The sequence below is a fragment of the Mytilus galloprovincialis genome, chromosome 8 (assembly GCF_965363235.1).
Source record: "Mytilus galloprovincialis chromosome 8, xbMytGall1.hap1.1, whole genome shotgun sequence".
In the NCBI taxonomy this organism is placed as follows: Eukaryota; Metazoa; Mollusca; class Bivalvia; order Mytilida; family Mytilidae; genus Mytilus; species Mytilus galloprovincialis.
In genome coordinates, this window is record NC_134845.1 from 79407117 (window position 1) to 79427176 (window position 20060).

At 31.8% G+C, this 20060-nt stretch overlaps 1 long non-coding RNA gene across 2 annotated transcripts; it reads right to left on the minus strand.

Annotated features, from left to right (window-relative positions):
- Nucleotides 1-1754: 1754 nt before the first annotated feature.
- LOC143043554 (uncharacterized) lies at nucleotides 1755-10171 on the minus strand. 2 transcript variants are annotated; one of them, XR_012968465.1, is made up of 3 exons: nucleotides 10056-10171; nucleotides 3337-3434; nucleotides 1755-2287 (listed from the first exon to the last, which is right to left on the minus strand). It is a non-coding gene; the product is annotated as an uncharacterized LOC143043554 (long non-coding RNA). The 2 variants fall into 2 exon arrangements; XR_012968464.1 differs by lacking the exon at nucleotides 10056-10171 and adding an exon at nucleotides 4976-5096.
- Between the last annotated feature and the right edge of the window lie 9889 nt (nucleotides 10172-20060).

Here is a 20060-nt window from a genome sequence, read left to right on the forward strand (position 1 = left end):
GAATTCAGAAATTCATTTTTGTTTGTTTGATCGGTGTCATTGGTAATTTTAAAATTTAAATAAAATAACCTACCTGCATAACAATATTCAAATTTTACTTGTTGAATATCTGCTGTTAATCAAGTGTGACTGGTATCAATTTGTTATTCATGATTGGGAGGTCTTTTTGAATTTATTCTCATGGGGGGGGGGGCATACACAGGGTGACTTTTTTTGCCTCTAAATGTTTGATTTTTCATGTTGTCAGGCTAGTTATTTTTGTATGGCTTGCTTTTTTTATGTCCCTTGTTATTCCCTGTATTTCCTGTATTTTGTTGGACAGAATATTCCTTTTCAACCCATACATTGCCATTTGGAGCAAAATTTTACTTATTCTAACATTTTTAAAAGTTTTAAAAGTATACATTTTTACCATGACGTTGGAAATAGTGACCTATTTTTTTATGCCACTCATTTCGTATTAAAATACTGTCTACTGTACAAAGTGGCCACCAATACAAATGGACAGCCAAGAAATAGCTGCAAGTGCATGCTTATGTGACATTCAGCAAAATCAACATGATCAATCGTGTTTTCATTGCTGAGATTGGAGCCAACTTTTTTGTCAGAATAAAAGAAATTCTATGTACCAGTATATAACCTTGCCCTATGTGCCCCCGGGCATAATAAGGACTAGGTAGGTAGTATATATAAAAATACATTAATAACAAACTTAATAAATTGTTTTACATATACAAAATCCAAAAGTTTCACATGAATGAATCATGATATAGGGGACAGGACAAAAAAGTCAGTACAGGAAAGTAAAAATGTTAATGTATGTACATGTAAACGCTTATAAAACTACTGCCTACCAAAAATCATGGGAAAATCTTTACCTGACCCAATCACAAAAGTAACACAACTTAATTGTTAATCATAACTTCATTGGCAATTATACCACATCATCTTATTTTTGTATCAAATTCTAGCTGTACAGTCTGTACTATGTACATAAATATGATACATGTAAATTTAAAATAAGAAGAAAGTAATTTCTGTCTGTCTGTTGGGAATGCTGTCTCATTGCTATACATGTATACATTGTAATGTGGTAATCAAATGAATGAATCATGATATAGGGGACAGGACAAATATAATATAATTTCGATTTCCAAGTATACATGTACCTGTAGAAAAGTTAGATACACATGAACATGTATGTAAATGTACATATGTACAAAATAGCAGTTACATGATATAAATGCAAACAAAGAAAAATACCCATTTTTTTTGGTTCAAACATTGTGTGGCTGTTACACTTGTAGTCTTGTACAGAGGTCTTGCTCAGTATTGAAGGCCAACATCAATTTGACCAACAACTGCAATCAAAACACTTTATTATGCTTTTGAACCTTTTGTAAACCTGTAGTTTGTGTGTTATGAAATGAGATTGAAATATAAATAATGACAAAATATGATTTTATTATTCTCTGGTGGCCAATACACAAGTGTACATGTATAGGACTAGTTGTTCCCTGATGGAGTTGTTTCATTAGCAATCATATGTCATATTCTTACTTTTATCATTACATGTACATGTACATGCAACTCCATTAGTGGTGCATCAGTGAATTGCATGCATACATGTACATATCTCATGAAAATGTACATATCTGTTACTGTAGGTGTACTGGTATGATTAATATTTATATTGAATTGCCTGTAATCGCCATAAAAATAACAAAACACTCATATAAGTCTTATAATGAATATTTCAAAATTCCTCTTTACCATGTTTACAATTCAACTGAATAGCATGTCTATTTGTAGATCTCTCACTTGTCTTGGTTAGATATTGCAGATTTTTTCATATATTTCATGAAAGAGACAACAAATTACATTTTTTACATCCATGAAATACGTTTTTTTTAACTGAAATCCTTTTTGAAGCTCCTATCCTAAGAATATTCACAAATCTCCGAACTGCTGATATCATGTATATTTGGAATTCATTTTAACTGAGGTAAAAAAATCAACTTCAATAATGATGAAAATTAAATATTCCTCGTTTTTTCAGCATCAAAACACTAAATTCCAATTCATTTGGTCTTGAAACATTCAATGCTTCTACTTAGTACGGTACATTATGTACGTAGAATTGCTGTCTTTTTTCTATTTTTCACGAACATATTTGGTAGCTTTCTAAACAAATTTTAATCAGATCTTCCATAATCATGATAATGGCCATGATGAGTTATAAGTAACTTTTAACTGGTGTCTGACTGCAGGTCTAAGGTCTTTATCCCTGAAATATAAAAATCCAAATATAATACATGTACAATGTATATATCAAATGAAATTTTCAAAATGAAAAAAAAGTAATCAAAAGTTAGTTCTTCAAAAAGGTACAATTAAATTGCTAACAAAATAATTCCCATCCTTTTTTACCTGTAGTATATAAATGTCTTCATTCAACATTTGAACAAAAAAAAATTTCCACACATTTTAAAAAAGCGCACTATGTAATAAATATTTAAATTTATCTCCTTTTCCAAATGTGAACAATGACAGGAATACTTCAATATCAACATGGTCAATATCAATACCTAATCCACAAGAAATTTTAGCTAGCAAGTTCAGTATATTATTATAGGTGTATCTGTCATGTCTGTGTTAATAAATATTATTGCTGGTACAGACACTTCATTTTCAATTAAGAAATTATCATGATTTATATTGGGTACATTAATCATTGTATTGCAACTCTTGAAGAATGGAAAATTGTGATATTGATAATTGCTATTTCAGAAAATATCTACATACTTGTACAGTTACTTATGTGTCATGCATGTATAGATTTCAGAATGTCAGTTCTTATAAAAATGAGATACATTTTGTATTCAAAGTTGCCTTTTAAAATCATTGCCATATATAACATGTATAAAGTTCTAAATTTACATCATACAATCTTCTCACGATGTAGGAAACAGAAATGTATTTGCACGTACATGTATTATAAGAACAGGAAGAAAAACCAGGCTTGCTAACATATTTAACCATTAAACAATCAACTTAAACCCTGCCACATTCTGTATGTTTGTGTCTGTAATTAAGCACTTGTTGTTTGTTTGTTTGTTCATTCATTTTTTTTCCACATAAATTAGGCCATTAGTTTTCTCCTTAAACATGTTTATAAACATTTATGATTTGGGGCCTTTTATGTGTTTTTCTCATTGTTGAAGGCCATAATGCCTAAATGGTGACCTATAGTTTTTAATTTCTGTTTCACTTGGATTCTTGAGGAGAGTCGTCTCATTGTACAATAGTTAGATAATTGCAGGATAAACAATTTACCTGTCTATAATAAAGATCCCAAATTCAAACCATTACTTTATATTTCATCAAAGCTTGAATGACATACTGTAACCTCAGTCCTGTAATTCTCAAGCGACCTACAAGAAAAAGATTGTAATAATATACTTTAGTTTTAAAATACGGAGCATGAAAAATTGAATGATAAGACCACCTTTAATAATTTCATGCGTCCAAAGTGCTTTTCTGGATTTACCTTCATCAGGAACACTCATCAAAGCCAAACATTTAATCCAAAGATGTATAAGTACAAACAAATGAAGTACTGAAACTGTTACAGAGCTATATATACAAAAATAGTATGAACCTGTGTATACATACATGTAACATGTACATTTTGTATCTGTGTATAATCATGATAATGAATCATATATTTTTTAAAATAAAGAAACTACTTTTGCCACACAAGTTTGTTTATAATGCAAATTAAATAAACCCATGATACACATGTTGCTAATGTTTGTTCGTCTTAATGTAACTTTTATGATTAACTAGAAGTGCTGAGAGCACTGCTCAAAATAGTCAGCTCCCTCCCCCAACAAAAAATATAAAATAATCTGAAACAAACAAGTGAATCAGTGAGCTACTGATTACTTATGATACCCCCATAAACTTTAAGAATTTTAAGGTACACATGTTGAGTGATGAATATGAACCCCCCTTTTTTTGGCCAATCAATGCATTTGAATGGGGACATACAGTTGGAACCCCCCCTGTTTAAAATGGCTGGATCCGCCCCGACTCTCTATCCAAAAATCTGGCTGTTTTAAAGATGTATAGATTGAAATAGAAACAGTATACATTTGCAATTGTACCCGCACTTTTTTAAAGATTAAAAGTGTTGGTATATAAAAAGATAAAATCCTGATAACTAGAATAAGTAAATCTAAAATAAATAAAAATTATGAGCATAAGGGAGCTTATGTTACATATCAGCTAAGTGTCATGAAAAACACTTGTACATGTATGTGTTGTTATTTTTTGTATCATCATGATCAGTAGATTGAGGTAGACTTACATTCACAGCAATAAGAATATGAGACCCTCCCTTCTGACTGTTTCTTAACAGCTGTTTAGTTTAAAAAATGAAGATTTGCATACTTTCATGCTTGCACACAGTTGTTTGTTGTAACAGAATACACAGCTTTATTACAAGTGGGGCTTTTTTCTGCCTCTTGGTCATGTGGTTTCACAAAGAAAATTTTACAAATACCATTATAGTTTGATTCTGTTTACTGGGGATTTAGCTTTCGAGTAATGGATTTAATTCCAATTAACACTGAACAGGGACACAGTTCAGATATTTGATGTCATACATGTACTCTATTTTTTAGAGGGAAAATGCATGCAGTGACTATTCAATTTTAATACTGATAATAATCATTATATATATAAAAATAATATGTCAAAGTAGCTATAGGCAGTCGTGATGAGCAAACTACATATTAATTAGCCTCAGATTATTGCTTCTTTTAGTCTATCCTAAGGCCTAAAAAATATATGTCTGTTTACGTTTGGTTACCTGACCTACCCTATTTTTGAGCACCGACCCTTTAAATAGTCATTTTATCTCCGTCGTAAAGTGAAAAATAAACAGAACTGGAGTCAAAAGTGCATTTACATTTTTGTAGCGTTTCCAATAATATAAGTCAATTGCCTGATACATGTACATCCTAATGTTCACAATCATAAATATGGCAGCTGTTTTAAGGAAATTTCGCAACTGGTGTGATGAAATAAACACTTTACCACCATTTTTTCCAACCAATAACAAAGGGAAATAATTCAATCTTTAAAAATACAGGTGAACTCGGCCCATGACAAGATAAAACCGCATGACTCTAAATTCATGCCAAAAAATTAAAATGAAAAAATAAAATAAAATGGAAATACTGACCTACCTACCCTATTTATTTGATGTATGTAACCTTAAACAGACATATATTGTGTTTGCCTAATACATGTAATAATAACTTCATACTATGAATGGCAAAATCCATTATAAGAAAGGAATTGCAGCAAAAAAATTGAAAGAAGCAATACATGCAATAACATTAGACTAATATGACTCATAGATGGGAACATGAGGAAGGCATTCCAGTTAATCTCAACAAATTTTTAAAGCCTTTTAAGAAATAATAATATTATTTGGACTTTGTGTTTATAAAACATGGAAACACTAGGGGAAAAAAAGCAGAAACATACCGGTACATTGTTTCACAGAAAATAACAAGCTGACTGCAGTCATTTTAATGGGCATAAAGACTTTGCTGTCACTTTTAAACCTTCTCGAATTGCATCTGATTTTAAAGATTGCTATCTATTTATGGTAATTTGAAGGTCCTCACAATGTATAACCACACAAGTTCTTTTTTGTATCTGTTGGGGACTTTTAAATTCAAAGGACACAAATAAACACAAATAATATAGCTTTTGTTCTAATATTTTGCTCTCAATATAAAATAACAACTGCTACCCACATCGCCAAGAAAAGAGAGAGAGTTAAAATCATGCTGGATACGGAATAACCCTTTCCAGTTCCAGAATGATACAGATACATGTATATACCAGACTGTGAACTAGCAACACTTATTTATAAAAAAATTAGGTACTATATAACAATACATCATGTACATGGACCATAATGAATATTGAATAGATATATAAAACTTTTTTTGACAAGCACGAGATATTAAAGAGTATGACAGGAATCAGGGAAAATAAATAATGAAATAAGGGGAAATATGAAGCACGCATCGTACCAAACACGAAACATAGAAAGATAAAACATCTAAACACGAAAACAAGTTGTTGACCTTCTGCTATTGTCTGTTCTATGGTTGGGTTGCTGTCTCTATGACACATTTCCCATTTCAATTCTCAATTTTAGGTAAAAAAAAAAGGGAAAATGTTGCACAAAATTGACCCTAAAAATAAAATTTAAGTTGAACAATCATGACAATACCAACAGCACTATAAGCAGAAGACAATATAATATGGACTTCACATTGATTAAGTGGTGGGAGAGAAGAGTTTTGGCCTTGGGGGTATCCGCCTATACGGTCTGTTCGCCCTGGGTCTGTTTTGGGAGAGGGGCATCAAGTGTACATCATACATGTATGTGGTAGAGCTCCAGATTACGTGTTCAGGGTTCCTTTTATTAGCATAAATTTAAGTGTCCAGGGCACTCTAGGTCCCATTTGAAAAAGATTAGGAAAATCACTGATATATTTAGACTTATGAAATACAAAGGATGTCAGACAATAGAGTTTGTGATAATGAATGATATTAGACATATGATGAAATCAATGGTATTTACATGTATATTAAAGAAATTCAACTCCGGTGTAAAATGTTCTTCCCTCTTTTCCAAATAATTACAAGATACAGCACCATATTAGATACATGTACGAAACATTCCAGTGGACAATGCTTTCTCAGTCTTTATCTATATTGCACACAATAATAATAGCAAATTGGTCTATTCTTAGTCTAAAAAATTAAGACATCTGGCAAGGCTATTTTATTTTTAGCTTTGAGCCTTCCTGCAAAAATTGAAATTGCTTCATGTAGCCTTGCAAGAGGTTACAATTATATCTGAACATGAACTGCTAAATTACAGACCTAGTCCAAATAATTATGATGTCTGGCAAGGCTATTTAATTTTTTTTCTTGGACGCCTTAAGCTGCCTACTGGCTGTCTCAGATAAAAAATAAAAATAGTCTTGCCAGACGTCTTAATTATTTGGACTATTACCAATTAAATGTACAGACCAACACAAAAATGTTTGTTAGGGATGATGAATTGAAATAATTATTTAAAGGTGGTTTTGATGTAGTCCAAATATTTATGACGTCTTGAAATGCTAGTTTAATTTTTTTTCTTTGACGCCTTACTTTCGATCTTGAAAGGCTATTTTCTTTTTTTTCTTTGACGCCTTACTTCGAAAGTAAAAAAATATAATAGCCTTTCAACACGTCATATTTATTTGGAGTAGTTTTGATGAAGAATAATTAGCCCCGGCAAATAAGTTTTATTATTTGATGTGTCCTGCAGGAATATTTTTTTACTTTGGACGAATGGCATGATGTAAATAAGTACAATGTATACATAACTGATGGCACATTGGCGGACCCAAGGGTTGGAACCCCCCCCCTTTTTTTTGGCCAATCAAATTCAATGCATTTGAATGGGAACCCCTCCTTTATAAAATGGCTGGATCCTGTGGCATCATGCAATTGAAATACATGTATTTGCCCTTTATAATAGTTAATGCATATTATTATTAAAAAGGCGATAAGAGGCACAGGCACATGTTTTTTTATTTTATTTCTTCATTTTCCTAAATTATCTGACACAAGATGAACGTTCATAATTTGTGTGGACCATAGGAACAAACACCTGTGAAGAAGAACCCCTGTGTTTCGGTGTCTTTCGTATAAAAATGATAGATTCTGGCCATGGTTGAAATTAAATATTGCAACACGTGGTTATATCTGATCTCAATCCGATCAAGGAATTGTATATTTAAAAGGAATGGAAACGCGGCCGACTTCAAAGAAAATATTATGATGCAGCTCTTGCTTTGACCGGGTGTTAATTACACCCCATCGCTCTAACTGGCTCATTACTTATCTGGTAGAAGTTATCGAACGTGGTCATTTAATCTGATACTAGTTATCTAACTTGACAATGATATTTTTTTTCTTCTTAGGCATGTTTCTGTAATAAAAAATAATGACTAAAACATCATTCTAAGGGGCATTCTGTTTCAATTTGCTTGGCGTTAAATAAATCATATTATTGTTATTTTTGAAGATAGTTCGAAATACACATTTTATTGTAGAGTAACGGTACTTACATTGTGTAGTACGAACGTGGTAAAGTAGCTAAGTGATAAATCATGAAAGAAAAATAAATTAATCCAAGAAAAAAAAATATAACAATACAACCACATGCAAAGTTAGTAATAAAAAACTTATTATTCAATTTTTTTTTATCGTATTATTTCATGAAGGTATGTCATAATCAGATGATATCGGACATTTTACGAGTGTTAAAAAGTTTTCATGCAAAATAAAGAACATTTTAAAAATGTAACTAAATGACTGTTAAAGAAAGAAGTTAATAAATTATTATGAAGGAAGGAAAATTTTAACAACTGCAGTATATTATCTAGATAAAAGAACTCAGATTACAGGTGTTATAATAAACAACGGCATGCAGGATGTTCCAATTTGCAGGTATAATATATCATGTATCAATGATAAGCTAATTTGTCCCTGGTCTTACATACTTTTAAGATGTTAAAAATTAATAATGTCGAGCTCACCTGTTAATTAATGCTAAATTATGCAGAGATGCAATAAATTTTCTAATTAGAAACAGTTCAAACTTTCCCACATTCGCATTTTATTTATTTTAAAACCAAAGGAATACTTTTGCGGCCTGTAGACTACTGCTCTTGGAGAAAAAGGAAGGAACAGTTTTGCTGTTTCGTATGGTAATTTGCGGCAACGCTTTATAATGGCAAACTGCATTCTAAACAACGATTTAGTATCTAAAGCAGCATTTGACAAAAAAACTTGAAATGCATAACATCGTACATGGTATATTAAGGCACAATAAATCCCAATCGTGTGTCTTTTATATATATCTTGTCTGTTATTTCAAACAAAATGGCGTCGATGTGAAATATAAACATGGGATTTTGAAAAATCATAGCTAATTCGTTTTTATCACAATTTTCATAAAACCAACACTATGCGATAGAAAAAAGACTAAGCTTTTAAATTATATGTCAATGTCACATCTATTTCAAGTAGTTATTTAACTTATACCAAAATACAAAGTGTCGATGTATTTGTTGACGCACAACTTCAAATTTTCAACATGTTTCGAAATAAAATCATATATATTGTACCAATTACATTTAGCATTCGTAATTTAGATCAAACTGTAGAAAAATATTCCTTCTTTAAAATGATATCTCATTTTCTCACTTTTTTCTTTCTACTTTCCAATATAATAAAGAAATCGTAGTGCACTCTCAGATTGATAGACATATTTTGACAGAATATTGAATCTCAAAACTGAAATTTCGAAAAATCGTAGAAAATTCTTAAAAGTTACAAGAAACTTCAAAAAGAGCCTAAGCGATAGAATAAGGTTTCAGCTTCATAATGATATCAACTGTTTTGTTTTGCACTTCGCAGTTTTCAAGTTTTTAGAAAAAAATCAAAACACAGTATTTTTTGTTTAGTAATCCGGATGAAACTCCCTCAATTTTCAAGACCGAGGTCTATTCTAATGAGAATTTACTCAATACAATATTACAAACGTATGTTTGATGAGGCATTAAAATGATACCTAAGGCCTTACTTTTTGCTAGGAATGAAAGTTTATTCTTGATTTCGGGTTTCTCTCTCATTTATATCGTCTCAAGCAAGATGACCCCGTGAATTAAAAGACCGATTTATATGACAGGAAATGGAACTCCGTCATGATTTTTTATATTATTCATCATACTTCCGCCTGAGCCAGACATGGTTTATAACTCTGCGGGTGCGCTGTTGGTATCCCGATTGATCTCGAGCCGCGTTTCCATTCCTTTTAAATATACAATTCCTTGATCCGATGCACAAGCCATTCATGCCGTCTGCATAATTTTAGTATCTATCTCTAGATTAATTTATAATACCTGAAAGCGATAAATTACACCATGATTATCCTTCTAAATCATGTTTTGCCCTGACAATGGATAATATTGAATGAATTTTCCATTTGTTCTCATCAGTTTCTTCAACCAGGTCGTTTTAATCTCAACTGACAAGTGCACGGCTGCTTCTATTATCTGCATTTAACAGACTTGCAAAATGCAAGCTTCACGACTACATTGAATTTCCAAATAAGGTAAAAAGTGGGAGGAGCTTAAACTCCGCTTGCGATCTTTCTTTTGATAAATACAGCTTTCACTCAAATTATTTACATTATTTGGTGTGAAAATACATTATAATATGAAAAAAGACACCATATGAGATATAGTTCATCATTTATGCGATACGCGTAGCTTACCTATTGCTACATTACTGTGTCTGCAACGTCAAAAGTCGCCCGCCATTAAACATTTTGATCCAGATAGGGGAAATAACTCCTGCACTATTTTTTATTCGGTTTTGCGGGAAAATCACCTTAATGTCGCTGCGTCATTTTACAACATTGTTTGGAGTAAATCCTAGAGAATTTAATCGAGAGAATACAGATGACTATCTTTCATACTTTCTTGTCCTATTTCCGATATGAGCGGGCGCATTTACGAAATATTTTGCCTATTAGAAAATTTGCGTTTACTTGTATGTGTAGAGACAAGCATGCGCAATTATGACACGAAGATGATACTTAGTTCGTGTCGGTAATCGTTTGTCTTCCTGTACATGTACATTCAATTATTTAAAGGAGTGTCATTTTTATCAATATAATATTTTGAGAACACTAAAACACTCCCGCGAAATCGCTGGCATTTCAAGCTTTTAAGCTGTTGTAGGATGATTTATTGTAAAAGATTTTATGTCTGGAGAAAAGGTATCAAAAGCCCTCTACATTTTTGCCAAAGTCCGTTTTTTGTTTCCTTTTCTGTTAAATTCCATTATTTTCGAGTATCTAACACTAGACGACAATTACTCTTCCCCTTTGCTACAATGCATTTCTTGGTAAAAGTCAAATTAAATTTACAAAAAATGCACCGCTTCAAACATGAAATGAATGTAACTGCTTATAAGACCATTATTATTCTCATAAAATATGCTTCTAGGATAATCCATCAGTGATTTTTCTTTTGTAGTAGCATGATACATTTCCAATATTCAGTTTCATGGTCTTGTTTGTAAAAAGGCAGAAGGTACCAAAACGGATAGTCATATTCAGTATTAAAAAACACACTGACAACGTCATAGCAAAAAATAACCAATAAACGATCGAAAGACAAACAAAGAGATAAAAACACATCATAGAAAACTGGTTTAGGTTGCACAAGAACCCCAACAACATCTCGGGAGGATCTCGGGTCAAATCATATCAACGCTCCGTGGTACTGTGGTAGACCAAACCTTCATGTTAATACAACATGCAATCTATAAAATTAGACCTCAAAGTGAAATAATTCATAAATAGGTTTATTAATACACAAATAATGAAATGAACCTGAAACATTCGGTGAAAAATTGTATTGGTAAACCGTTTAAATGATTTTAGAACTATTCAGTCTGAAGTGTCACTTTCACATTCTTTGAATCATTCGTATACCCCATCCAACGAAGGAAACTCTTTTCTAATTATGTTTACTACACAAGCCGGTAGGAATATTCTGTGTTTCTTGCCAAGTGGTTGACCTTTCCTGACCCAGCACACAAACTGACGATAAGCCATAAGCCTGCTTTGTCTGTTAATAAGTACGTCTGGAGCTCTCCCTCCCTTCCAGTAAGACAAAGTTGAAAATTTTCTGTCAACATTTTTGATATTTTCGTTCAAATAGCTGAAGAATTAGTACGTGGTGAGAATTACTTCCTGAATATTTAAAAAAAAGAAGATCGCTTTGAACGACCCACTCATATAACTGCAATTGGTAATTACTATCTATTTCAAAAATACAAGGTCACCGATTCTTATTTAGAATTTTTAATTCATTTACTCGTGTTTATAAGGACATCATAATTCATAAATTTGTTCAATTAAATTAATTCAGTATTTCTTTTTTTTTAACAAAAAATATTCAGCGTCAATAATATATTTTATTAAACTGAGCTCATGGAAAATATTAAGATTCCCCCGTTTATCATTCATACGAAATGTTGTTCACACCTAGAAAAGTGAACCGTGACGGCTTAAATTCACTGAGTAAAGATCAAAAGATACAAAATGCAAATCTTTTAATTAACTTGAATTTAACCACGCATTCAACAGGTAGTCACTATGTGTCAAAGTACAATACACATTGTATTTGCGGGGCCGTATTTACACACTACAAATGTACTGGCAGCACATATTTACTAGCCTGACGTTAAAGGTAAAAAGTACAAACATGCATTTTTAAAACACTACCAGTTATACGTGTTAGTTCAAAATATCCGTCGGAAAAAAAAATCGTAAAAATATATTTTATATGATTTACTTGTATCACTATAATCATTTCAGAAAATATTAAAATATAAATCGTACATTCTACTTTCAAGCTGAGCGCTGTTCCATCTTAATTATTAGTTGGTTAATAGATACACCAAACGTCGTCTATGCGCTTTAAATATCGTTATAAGATGATTAACGATTAAGATTTAAAATGAGATTATTTCCACTCCCGGCATGCTTAAAGACTTAAACTACGTCACATAAGTCAGGAAGTTCGAAGAAATAAAATTATTAATTCTTAATTTTCTCCTTTATTGCTGTTCATATCCAGATAAAACTTGGTGAATATGTTTTTTATGGTATTATGGACATAATTAGCTGATAAGTAAAAATTCGCGAATTATCCCGAACTATCGCGAACTACAAATAAAATCAAACAACCGACATAATAGTTTAACAGTATACTATTCCCAGAAGAGAACCTCATATACATTTTTTATTAAAAAGAACAAATGAATTCAGACATGTCAGTGTTGGTACATGTACTTGGATGATGCGGCCTAAATAGTTTTGTTTTACACCCTAGTGACTGTTCGATATTCATGATATTATGAATAGTACAGAGATGAAACGCTGACATTCTCATTTATGCGGGGGAAAAATGGCATTAATTGTTTTCCTTATTGCTTACATTCATGATTTGCCATCCTACTAACATGTTCACAGGAGTGCCTGGAGAAAACATAAAGGCGCCATCCCAACAGCAGTCATTTATTTTATACATTGAATCCAGATATTAAAAAATATTGCTGATTTACTATGCGGATAAATATAGATTTTTCAATTAAAGTGCACATATGCAGGTCAGTGTTTGGTCGATGCGGTCAAATAATTTTGTTGTATAATTAAGTCAGCATGAGGTATCAAAACTACTGAAATTTTGTTAAGTATCTATATTTTGAATAAAAGGAGGACTTGCTGGCAAATGGCTGGCACCCTAAATTTATGCGAACAAAAATTTGTTGATATTGTATTGCAATATTGCTGTCCATTGTATTGTACTATACATTGAAACCTAACGCAAAAATATGGCTAATTTACTATGCGGGTAGACATGGTATATAGATTAACAAATTAAAGTGCACATATGGTCAGTTTTGGTCAATGCGGTAAATTTTTTTGTTGTAGAAGTCAACATGAGGTATCAAAACTACTGAAATTCTGTAACGTATCAATATTTTGAATAAAAGGAGGACATGCTGGCACCCTAAGTTTAAGACAACTAAAATTTGTTGTTATTATATTGCAAAATTACTGTCCATTGTACTATACATTGAATCCTGACATAAAAAAATATGATTTATTTACTATGCAGGTATATATATTTACAAATTAAAGTGCACATATGGTCAGTTTTGGTCAATGCGGTCAAATAATTTTGTTGTACAAGTCAGCATGAGGTATCAAAACTACTGAAATTTTGTTACGTATCAATATTTTGAATAAAAGGAGGACATGCTGGCACCCTAAATTTATGCGGGCAAAAATTTGTTGTTATTGTATTTTATTATTGCTGTCCATTGTATTATACATTGAATCCTGACTTAAAAAATATGGCTGATTTTCTATGCGGGTATATATACATTTACAAATTAAAGTGCACATATGGTCAGTTTTAGTTGATGCAGTCAAACAATTTTGTAATACAAGTCAGCATGAGGTATCAAAACTACTGAAATTTTGTTACGTATCAATATTTTGAATAAAAGGAGGACATGCTGGCACCCTAAATTTATGCGTGTAATTGTATTTTATTATTGCTGTCCATTGTATTATACATTGAATCCTGACTTAAAAAATATGGCTGATTTTCTATGCGGGTATATATACATTTACAAATTAAAGTGCACATATGGTCAGTTTTGGACAATGCGGTCAAATAATTTTGTTGTACAAGTCAACATAAGGTATCAAAACTACTGAAATTTGTTAACGTATCAATATTTTGAATAAAAGGAGGACATGCTGGCACCCTTAATTTATGCGAGCTAAAATTTGTTGATTGTATTGCAAAATTACGGTCCATTGTATTACACATTGAATCCAGACATAAAAAATATGGCTTATTTACTATGCGGGTATATATATTTACAAATTAAAGTGCACATATGGTCAGTTTTGGTCAATGCGGTCAAATAATTTTGTTGTACAAGTCAGCATGAGGTATCAAAACTACTGAAATTTTGTTACGTATCAATATTTTGAATAAAAGGAGGACATGCTGGCACCCTAAATTTATGCGCACAAAAATTTGTTGTTATTGTATTTTATTATTGCTGTCCATTGTATTATACATTGAATCCTGACTTAAAAAATATGGCTGATTTTCTATGCGGGTATATATATATTTACAAATTAAAGTGCACATATGGTCAGTTTTAGTTGATGCAGTCAAATAATTTTGTAGTACAAGTCAGCATGAGGTATCAAAACTACTGAAATTTTGTTACGTATCAATATTTTGAATAAAAGGAGGACATGCTGGCACCCTAAATTTATGCGTGTAATTGTATTTTAATATTGCTGTCCATTGTATTATACATTGAATCCTGACATAAAATATATGGCTGATTTACTCTGCAGGTATATAGATTTACAAATAAAAGTGCACATATGGTCAGTTTTGGTCAATGCGGTCAAATCATTTTGTTGTATAAGTCAACATGAGGTATCAAAACTACTGAAATTTTTTTACGTATCAATATTTTGAATAAAAGGAGGACATGCTGGCACCCTAAATTTATTCGCACAAAAATTTGTTGTTATTATATTGCAATATTGCTGTCCACTGTATTGTACATTGAATCCTGACATAAAATATATGGCTGATTTACTATGCAGGTATATATATTTACAAATAAAAGTGCACATATGGTCAGTTTTGGTCAATGCGGTGAAATCATTTTGTTGTACAAGTCAACATAAGGTATCAAAACTACTGAAATTTGGTAATGTATCAATATTTTGAATAAAAGGAGGACATGCTGGCACCCTTAATTTATGCGAACTAAAATTTGTTGTTATTGTATTGCAATATTGCTGTCCATTGTATTACACATTGAATCCAGACATAAAAAATATGGCTGATTTACTATGCAGGTATATATATTTACAAATTAAAGTGCACATATGGTCAGTTTTGGTCAATGCGGTCAAATAATTTTGTTGTGCAAGTCAGCATGAGGTATCAAAACTACTGAAATTTTGTTACGTATCAATATTTTGAATAAAAGGAGGACATGCTGGCACCCTAAATTTATGCACAAACATTTTGTTGTTATTGTATTGCAATATTGCTGTTCATTGTCATGATTGTATTGTACATTGAATCCTAACACAAAAATATGGATTATTTACGAGGCAGGTATACATGGTATATAGATTAACAAATTAAAGTGCACATATGGTCAGTTTTGGTCAATGCGGTGAAATTATTTTGTTGTTAAAGTCAACATGAGGTACAGATGGGTGCAGTCCTAACCTGTACAGCAAGTTAACTTGATAACCAGTCATTTGGACTGTCAAAGGTAACCTGTGACCGGATTTAGGACTGCTCTGACCAGTCCTAGAACCAAAATCTAGTTAACTTGAAAAGCGGACTTGGTCCCAGGACTGTTTTTATGTCTGCCAAAAAGTTAACTTCGAAACAGGTCCGCTATTGATATAAGTTAACTTCGAACCAGTCCTGCCGTAAAGTTAACATAAGTTAACTTCGAAACCAGTCCTGCCGTAAAGTTAACATAAGTTAACTTCGAGACCAGTCCTGCCACAAAGTTAACATAAGTTAACTTTTGCTTTGACAAATCCGATCGAAACCAACCTGTTCCCAAGTTAACTTTTGACTGGTCTGCTCAACACTAAGTTAACTTGTAACCAGGACCGCTCTACATCGATTTTTTAAAAATATTTTTTAATATCTTTGTTTCGTAGTATAAACATCGAAAATAAAGTAAAACTAATACTTCCGTTATATAAACAAGATATAATACAAATATTTGAAAATAAAGTACGCATAAAACGTTGCTTGTAACACAAATTTATCTGTGATCTGCCAATCTATAAATTAAAAAACGATCTTGGTTACAATGATAAAGGGCACTGAATAAATATTCCAATACCTATCAAATTCAACCATATTTGCACTTTATTTATATGTATATCTATGAAAGGACGTATTTTAGAGGAAAGCATCATTTTAACACATGACTTCAAATTTTTGTTCGCATAAATTAAGGATGCCAGCATGTCCTCCTTTTATTCAAAATATTGATGCGTAAAACAATTTAGTTACTTTTTGATACCTCATGCTGACTTGTACAACAAAATTATTTGACCGCATTGACCAAAACTGACCATATGTGCAGTTTTATTTATAAATCTATATACCTGCATAGTAAATCAGCCATATTTTTTCAAATTTTTGTTTTCGCATAAATTAAGGGTACCAGCATGTCCTCCTTTTACTCAAAATTTTGATACGTAACCAAGTTTCAGTAGTTTTGATACCTCATACTGACTTGTACAACAAAATTATTTGACTGCATCAACTAAAAGTGACCATATGTGCACTTTAATATGTAAATCTTTATACCAGCATAGTAAATCAGCCATATTTGTTATGTCAGGATTCAATGTATATTACAATGGACAGCTATATTGCTATACAATAACAACATTTTTTTATTTGCATAAATTTAGGGTGCCAGCATATGTTCTCCTTTTATTCAAAATATTGATACCTAACAAAATTTCAGTAGTTTTGATACCTCTTGCTGACTTGTGCAACACAATTATTTGACCGTGTTGACCAAAACTGACCATGTGTGCACTTTTTTTATAAATCTATATACCCGCATAGTAAATTAGCAATATTTTTTCAAATTTTTGTTGGCATGAATTTAGGGTGCCAGCATGTTCTCCTTTTATTCAAAATTTTGATACGTAACAAAATTTCAGTAGTTTTGATACCTCATATTGACTTGTACAACAAAATTATTTGACTGCATCAACTAAAACTGACCATATGTGCACTTGGATATGTAAATCTATATACCAGCATAGTAAATCAGCCATATTTGTTATGTCAGGATTCAATTTATAATACAATGGACAGCAATATTGTAATACAATAACAACAAATTTTTATTCGCATAAATTAAGGGTGACATCATGTCATCCTTTTATTCAAAATATTAATACGTAACAAAATTACAGTAGTTTTGATACCTCATGCCGACTTGTCCAACAAAATTATTCGACCGCATCAACTTAAACTGACCATATGTGCACTTTAATATGTAAATCTATATACTCGCATAGTAAATCAGCCATATTCTTTATGTCAGGATTCAATTTATAATACAATGGACAGCAATATTGCAATACAATAACAACAAATTTATGTTTGCATAAATTTAGGGTGCCAGCATGTCCTCCTTTAATTCAAAATATTGATACGTAACAGAATTTCAGTAGTTTTGACACCTCATGTTGACTTGAACAACAAAATGATTTGACCGCATTGACCAAAACTGGCCATATGTGCACTTTAATATGTTAATCTTTATACCATGTATACCCGCATAGTAAATCAGCCATATTTTTTATGCCAGGATTCAATGTATAATACAATGCACAGCTTTATTGCAATACAATAACAACATGAACAACAAATTTTTGTACGCATAAATTTAGGGTGCCAGCATGTCCTCCTTTTATTCAAAATATTGATACGTAACAAAATTTCAGTAGTTTTGATACAGATGGGTGCGGTCCTAACCTTGACAAAAGTTAACTTAAGAGTTAACTTGTTGACTGCTTTTTAAGTTAACTTGAAAATTTTTAAGCAGACCAGCAAGTTAACTTCGTCGTAATTTTGTTACGTATCAATATTTTGAATAAAAGGAGGATTTACATGCTGGCACCCTAAATTCATGTAGTCATGTGTTGAAATGAAGCTTTCATTTTGTATAGTAAATCTATCCTGAAATTAAAATATTGCTGAATGTGGCTACATAAATCAAGGACATATAACTAACAAGGACGTATAACTAACATCTAAAATATGTCCTTTCATAGATATACATATAAATAAGTGCAAATATGGTTGAATTTGGTAGGTATTGGAATATATATTCAGTGCACGTTATCATTGTAACCAAGATCGTTTTTTATTGTATAGATTGGCAGACAACAGATAAATTTGTGTTACAAGCAACGTTTTATACGTACTTTATTTTCAAATATTTGTATTAAATCCTGTTTACATAACGGAAGTATTAATTTTACTTTCTTTTCGATGTTTATACTGCGAAACAAAATTATTAAAAAAATATTTTTTAAAAATCGACGTAGAGCGGTCCTGGTTACAAGTTAACTTAATGTTGAGCAGACCAGTCAAAAGTTAACTTGGGAACAGGTCTGGTTTCGATCGGATTTGTCAAAGCAAAAGTTAACTTAATATGTTAACTTTGTGGCAGGACTGGTTTCGAAGTTAACCTATGTTAACTTTACGACAGGATTGGTTTCGAAGTTAACTTATGTTAACTTTACGGCAGGACTTGTTCGAAGTTAACTTATATCAATAGCGGACCTGGTTCGAAGTTAACTTTTTGGCAGACATAAAAACAGTCCTAGGACCATGTCCGCTTTTCAAGTTAACTAGATTTTGGTCCTATGACTGGTCAGAGCGGTCCTAAATTCGGTCACAGGTTAACTTTGACCAGTCCAAATGACTGGTTATCAAGTTAACTTGCTGTACAGGTTAGGACTGCACCTATCTGTATAAGTTTATTTATTAGTATTTACTATAACATGCAAGGACGTATGTTAATTATATACACACAAACATGTATGCCATACATTTAACCTTAAAATGTTGTGAACCCTTTGTAAACATATTTTTCGTATTTGAAAATTAGAAACGGTAAAATCGAAAACGTAACCCTAAAAAAGGCGATGTTGTATCATTGCCAACGAGACAATCCATAGAAATGAAGCGAAAGCAAATTAACACATGTATGCGTATTTTTGTTTTAATTCGTATTCTGTTGATATGTCCTACTTAACTATTACCGTTGGATCTGATTTTTTTTTTTAAATTATTTTCGTGCTAGTTACTCTGTTAAACTCGGAAACGCTTCTATTGCCCTAGCTTTGTACTGTACAACATATCATTAAACAATTATTTATTTGACACAATGGTGCGTCTAAACACCACTAAGGTCGCCATAGTACATGGAGCTGATCATGATACTGTATTCAGTCTGTGTCGAGACAGTCTAATTAAAACTATAAATAAAGTATCACTGTATAAAGATTTTCATTCAAACAATTAGTGTATCCTTCTGTTTATTTTCTAACCCATATGATATATATGTAGCACCAGTGGCAGATCAACCGGGGGCACAGACCCCCCTCGTGCAGGTCCCCAAAAGTTTTTTCTAACATAATTTTATTGCCACTGTATCTTCTTGTCTAGAGCGGAAATTAATCAAAGTTTGATTTGACTTATTAAACTGGCCGT